The 7,276-nt window shown below is 29.9% G+C and overlaps 1 long non-coding RNA gene across 2 annotated transcripts; it reads left to right on the top strand.

Moving 5' to 3' along the window:
• The first annotated feature begins 381 nt into the window (after positions 1-381).
• Positions 382-4,558, top strand: LOC107845946. 2 transcript variants are annotated; one of them, XR_007046188.1, is made up of 4 exons: positions 382-514; positions 2,098-2,134; positions 3,431-3,637; positions 4,061-4,558. It is a non-coding gene; the product is annotated as an uncharacterized LOC107845946 (long non-coding RNA). The 2 variants fall into 2 exon arrangements; XR_001667106.2 differs by lacking the exon at positions 4,061-4,558 and having other exon boundaries at positions 3,431-3,896.
• The last annotated feature ends 2,718 nt before the right edge of the window (positions 4,559-7,276 follow it).

The raw sequence follows: 7,276 nt of genomic DNA, 5'->3' as shown, positions 1-7,276 counted from the left end.
AAACAACGAACAAATTATTTCTCTACCACATAAATATCTGTCCACGTGTGTTTTGTTGGCACAACATATATGCATTATTACAAGACATTTCTAGAAATGATGATGTTTCTAGAATTAAAAAAAAAGTTTTTCTTATTTAACAATTATATAATGGTATCATTCCTAAATTATTTTTCTTAAGTCCCACTTATAATTATTATATTATTATTAAGAAAATACAGCTTAAGAGGGATAATCTTATAATAAATTTATTATTTATTTCTTAAATTTTGTATCCGGTCAAATAGCAACACATGAAAGAAACAAGGGAGAAATTATTTCTCTACCACATAAATATGTGTCTACGTGTCTTCCATTTGCACCACATATATCCATTGTTACAAGATATTTCTAGAAATAAGAGATGATGATGATGTTTTCAGAAATATAATTAAATAATTAAAAAAAATTAATGATTCAGATAAATAAGAGCAGAGACTCTTCATTTTAATCATCTCCTTGATTTTCCTCTTCGGTATGTTTCTCTACTCCTTTCTTAATACTTTTTCTTTCATATACAATTTTCTTTCTTTTTTGGTTTTAGATATTTGTTTTTTCGTTCAACAACTGACAATTTTTATATGCTTTGTTGTTAATGAGTTTTAGGTGGAATAGATAATGGTTGTTTAGCTTTAGTCTGTAATTTTATAGAGATCTGCTATATTGTGTGCTTTACATTTAAAATTGGTAATTTTAAGGCTTTTTATGGCTTTTCATTCATCTCTTTGTCATCACAGTGCTTATGTTTTGCTGATCACATTCAGATGGTATAAGTATTATTGTTTTGAAACAAATTTCTTTGATTTCCTGTCGTATTGCTGCATTTTTGTAATGACGATAAAGATAGATCCTAAGGCTTGTTTCTCAAATCATCCGCAATGGTCGTTGATGTGCTTTTGTACTTCGGCCGGGTTCGAGAGTAGTATACTGCTTATACTTCTTGAATTTTATTTAAAAATATTGAATAGAGTTATGATGAATCTTTGAATACTAAATAGTGATAGTATTTTATATCTTAGAATTGGATAAAAGAATAGTAACTATCTGAGTTTTAGAACTTCTTATATATATAGCTATTATTTATATTCAGTTTGAACCTTCCACCTATGATGAAAGTTTAAGTGTGTGAGGCCAGTTATATCTGATGTACAGTGCTATATTTTTGAGGTATGTGTTCTTTTCACCCATGACAGATTTAGGTCAAGGTGAATAAGTACTGTTGTACAAATATAAGATAAGGTTGCATTAAAAAAATCATTGTGGTCTGATCCTCCTTGACTCCGGACATAACGGCAATGTATTGAGGTGCTATTTTAACTTTAGAAATACATCTTGTGAAGTAACTAAGAAATTGTAACTTCTTGAATTTGCTTTATTTTGGTCACTTTTTCTTGAATAAGAATAGGTTGAGACATTGAAGGTTGGAAATATTATTAGATATTATTTGAATATGCGAGTAAAATACTTACATTTTTGAAGCTCCAAGATGTTTAATTAGAGTATAAATTAGGCATATTTGATAGAAAATACCTTAAGTTGAGAATTTTGTTGCGATTTATCAAAAGTAGAGAAAGTTTGAGGAAGTTAAGTTTGAGGAAGTTGTCTAGTTATCGTGTTTAAGAATTCATTTTGAGATTTTACAAAATTGGAGAAAATTTGAGTTAGTTGTTTGTTTTAACAATGGTACACATTGTTAGACTCAAAGTCCAATTGACGCAAGATGCTTGATTTGACTTTAATACTATACTTCATTCTATATATTCATATCTATTTCCTATGTTATGTGTAATTTGACCTATTGTGATTTGTATATGCAAGAACTATGCTGGAGATAATAGTATTATCGATAAACCCTATGATCTCTCTGTCTCTCTAATTTCTTAATGCTGAAGATAATAGCATTATCGATAAACTCCTATGATCTCTTTGTCTCTCTAATTTCTTAATAAAAGCATTCTTTTGCTTCAAATCTAGAACTTTTAAATGTCAAATTTAACAATAGGATTGTCATTTGATATCTCGGACCATCCTGACTTGCTCATATGATTTCTTCTTTAGGTATGATAAATCTGCATAAGGACACTCAAGTCGAAAGGTTAGATACTTGTTTCCTTGGTCATGTGTACTTTACACCTTTTTGTTCTCTGTGTTCATAAACAAAGCAGAGACAAAGACAAAAAAACTTATTGCCTTCACCTATTTTAGTTTGTTATTTATTTAATAATAATAAGATTAGTAGTAAGAAAGTTGATATCTATTTTGGAAATGAACTTTTATCGACCTGCTTGCGAACTTGCAATTATGCTTGTTAAATGATAAAAGTTTAACTTTTGCCTTTTTGGACTTCATAAAAATTTCTGATAATTAGAAGTAAAATGATGCTATGATATGGTAAAAGTCAATTATCAACTTCATCCCTAAACTATATAATTGTTATGTTAGTGTTGATTTATATGTAGGCATATCACATTTACTAAATTCTTCTACAACTATCATGTGTAGATCACTTAAAAACAAAAGGTAACATTGAGCTACTGAAGGATTAATGTGCCTCTAGACAATTGAATAGTTGAGTACACTCTTTAAAAACCTTGACTTGGATCTTGGTGTGACAGAAATGGATTCTCACGAAAAATGTACACAGAAATAAAGTGATATCTTCATGTTGATTCATTTGGCTATAAGCTATTGGCTTTCTTTACTTACATTTTGAAATTCTAAACTAATTAACTCATTTAAATTCAATTGAACATGTGTTTGATGGTGAATGCTCAAGAGTTTGATCACAACAGTAAAAATGCATTTACTATTGTAAAATTTATAAATATTATCTTCACCTATGTGAATAAGAAACTATCACTATGATGAATGAATGTTATTTTAGAATCCAGTAGTATGGTATTTCCATGATTGTATAAAATATAATTTTGGAATTTGATGATATGTCCATGATAATGATATGCAACAGTGTGCTAAAAGTGAAGATAACACGAGTTCTTAAAAGAGTGATATGCGTTAGGCCCGTGCAGAGCACGGGCATACCTATATAGTAATTAATTAAAAGACCCAAACAGCCGTCAACTTGCTTAAGAATGAATTTAGTTAACTAGTTCTCTGCCATCAATATTCTTGGAGCACGTAACTTACTTGATGAAAATTAATTTTTGAAACAATTCATTGTATGATCCTATTTTATGGTCCTATTCCAAACCTCAAAGGACTAATCTACCTAGAATATGTGCTATTTCAGAAAATTGATTCTTGGGATTTATTTTATTCAAAAATATTTGAGTTACAGAAACTTAAAAAATTGAAAATCCAAAAGAATGAACTTGAAAGTTCAATTCCACCATTTCATCAACAGACTTTGATTTCTTTTAATGTGTCTCAGAATAAACTCGAAGGTCCTATTCCTGAAACTCCTGGCCTGAGGAGATTGCTGAAGAGTCATCAAAGGAATAATACGGATTTGTGTGATGGGTTAGAGGAATACCTTATTCAATATCACCTGAAAATCCACCTAAAGCACCTGATGAAAAGAAAATGAATGGCTTTAATAATGTTCGAATGGGGCAGTAATAACTTAAGTATAGACAACGTAAATCCCAAGTGTTTCATATATAATTACCTTCTCTCCCAATTTTTTAAAAAATTACTGAAAATCCTATATATGATACGTTGTGTTATGATACATAAGTAGCATATTAAATGAGGTTAATTATTTAATAAGCAAAAATTAAGCATAAGACTGATTAATCAAATTCTTAAAAAATAGGAGTTTCCATTTTGTAATACTTAAATCATGTAACAGAATATTTTCTTTTTGAATTTTGAATGCCGTTTTCATATTTGTTTCAGCTCATTTCTTCCCAAAATATTTTTTTGTCAAATCTTTCAAACAATTTTACGTCATGAATATTTCAATTTTGTTGATACATTCTAGTATCTGGCTAAACAAAATTATTTATAAAAATGAAAAAAGTGATGGAATTGTAGTTAACGAAAGTGTTTTGTATTTCAGGTTGATTTTTGTTATTGCGGCGGAACTTGAGATAGATCATGCAAAGAAAAATATAGATGCTCGTTATATTGTTGACGAAAATACGGCTTCAATGGTTATTAGAAATGAAATTGGTGTTAAGATTTACGTTGAGTTAAAAAAATCTTTATAGATTTTGTAATGTATCCGTTATGCATTACAACAAGCGATAAATCGACAGAAGATTGAGAATTTAATGCTGAAACTGGTGCGATGATGTGCGTCGAAGGAACAGAATCAGATGCAACTGCACTTGCCGTTGTTGAGTAAAATAATCAGTACTCTTTTTATGTACCAGAAATTAAAACTAGGAAATTCATTATCGATTGCTAAAACACTGAGTTTAAGGTCAAACAGTTGTATAAGGATAAGAAAACTCTTAAAGCTGTAATGAAAAAGTATGCATTAGATCACAGTTTTAATTTTTGAGCATCAAGATCTGATAAAAAAAGGTATTATAAACTATGTTGTTTTTGTTTTTGTGTGTGTGTTTGGTGTTTGTATTCTTCTTATGATACATTATTGTAAAATATGTTTTGATCGTGTTCTTCATAAACAATATCATATAAGAACGTGAAGTGGATTTTGTCATAGATATGTCAAAATGGCGTTTTAAGAATTGTTTACAGTACCCGATACATAACTTTTTTTTCCAGAATAGTTATTTTTATTTTTTTTAAAACTTGTGATTATTTATTAATATATGTAGCTATTGGTTGGAATGTCGTAATGAAACTTGTGGTTGGTACATGAAAGCATCTTGCTTGATGGATTCGGATCTTTTTAACAATTGAAGATTTAATAATGAACATATGTGTTCAATGAGTGATAGGGTGTTAAAATAGCTGCAGGCTACAATCAACTTTGTTAGTAACTTTACAAAGCCAAAGTTAGTAAACTACAAGAGGAAACATACTCCAGCAGACATTATTGAAGAAATGAAAGTAATGTATGGTGTTGACATTAATTACATGAAAGCTTGGAGTGCCAAGGAGCGTGCTATAGAAATGTTTAGGGTGGAGCTGCTGACGGATATAGATAAATGCCGACATATATTTACATGCTAAACTCTGTGTATCCAAGATCACACATCAGGATGCATAAGGCAGTAGATAATGAATTCAAATATTTATTTATAGCTTTAAAACCAATGATCCATGGTTTCAAGCATTGTAGACCAGTTGTTGTGGTAGACGGTGCTCATTTGAGTGGACCTTACCAAGGAAATTTTCTTTCTGGTAGCACTCTTGATGGTGCAGGTATGACTAATCATGTGAAATAATCTTTATTTGTTGTTAGGATACATTGCAGAACATATATGATATATTATGATACATAACTGTATAGTTTATGATACATCATTGTATAGTTTATGATATATAACTGTATATATGAAATTTAACATATTCTTTATAGGTGGCATACACATTTTCATATAATACCATTTTTTTAAAATCATGCTTTATAGTTATTTTTAGGTTGCATATTACCAATTGCTTATGGTGTTGTAGACTCGAAAAATGATTTCGCTTGGACATGGTTTTTTAAGAAATTTAAGAATGCTTTTGGGGAGCATGAGAACATGCGTGCTGTATCATATCGCAATGAAATAATAATTAAAAGTGTCAGCATTGTCTATCCAAATATTTCTCACTTAGCATGCATTTGGCATCTTTCGAAGAACATTTGTACAAATTTCAGAAGGAGCAAGGACAAACTTAGCGATCTATTTTATTCGATGGCCAAACTGTACAGAAAGGAAGATTTTGAATACCTTATGGTCAAGGTTGATAAAATTGATCACCGGATGAAGGATTATCTATATGATGCAGGATATGAGAAGTGGTCAAGGGTTCATGCTCCTATAAATAGAGGTCGGATGATGACATCTAACATTGCAGAATGTATAAATTATTGTTTAGTTTAGGCACGTAAATTGCTGATTTTAGTTTTTTTGGGAGAAGTCAAAAAATTATTTGGAGCATGGAACTGTAAAAACAGAGAAATTGCTTCATATACAGAAACAACTTTAGGGAGAAGGTTTGACGAAATTCTAAATCCTAACACTTAATGGAGTTAAATCATCCAGAATGACGGTATATGTAAATAATTACTCATTTTAAGTTTTATTTATTGAATAAAAATTTCTTATACGTTATTTTTTTGTGATTATTTGTTTGTTAGGTCAAGCCTGCATCAGAGTATCATTATTAAGTTTATGAATTTGGAAGAATATACGTTGTGGACTTGGATGCTAACAAATGCAACTGCTATAGATTTTAGATTGATGAAATTTCATGTCTGCACGCGATTGTAGTGTTGAGAAGTAAACATATTAGAAGTTTGGTCTGGTGCTCTGATTACTATAAGCCTGCGACATTAGTGAATACATATGAAGTTTCAGTAGTACCTATGCCCGATAAAAAGGATTGGCATGTGCCTCTATGTGTCGAAGAAAAAAAAAGTCATACCACCAAAATACAAAAAACTACCCGGGAGGTTGAAAAAGGGTAGGTGTAAGAAAGCAAGTGAAAAACTATCCTCCAGTACAAACTGTTGTGGATAATGCAGTCGAGAAGGTCACAATAGACGTACTTGCAACTTCTTTCCAAAGGAGAATTGATGCTTAGGTTATCTGATACATTGAATGATTTGATGGACTATGTTAAGTTGTTCACTGTTAGTTTGGTTATGATTTGGCTGTGTTTGAATAATGTTGGAACAATGTTTAATTTGAATTATTTTTATTTTTATTGGCTTATTTTTGTCTTATCATTTTAATTTCATTTGCTATTTAATATTGTTTCTTAAGTAATTTGTTACATTACAACAACTTTTTAGATTGTTCTTCAAATTGGAAAGCAACTCTATCATGAAAGGCTATTCATTTTATTGGGGATTTTTTCATTATAATTAGTTTTATGAAACAACACTTGTATGTAACTGGACTAAAAAATGAAAAATTTACACAGATAATTGATGCAAGTTTAGGATTCATGATACAACGTAGCTTGTAATATGATACATTGCAAGAATTAATTGTAAAAACTGTTTCTGATACATAACTTTATAATAACTGACTTATTGAGATTTGTACTGTAACATCAGAATATATGATACATGAATATGTGATGTATCAAAACTTAATGTGAAATTTTTTTAGTTATATTTGTTATACCTATTACGTTGCTTTAAATA

The sequence above is a fragment of the Capsicum annuum genome, chromosome 10, assembly GCF_002878395.1.
Source record: "Capsicum annuum cultivar UCD-10X-F1 chromosome 10, UCD10Xv1.1, whole genome shotgun sequence".
In the NCBI taxonomy this organism is placed as follows: domain Eukaryota; kingdom Viridiplantae; phylum Streptophyta; class Magnoliopsida; order Solanales; family Solanaceae; genus Capsicum; species Capsicum annuum.
The sequence above is the reverse complement of the archived record's forward strand: the minus strand, read 5'-3'. Positions and strand labels throughout refer to the sequence as shown.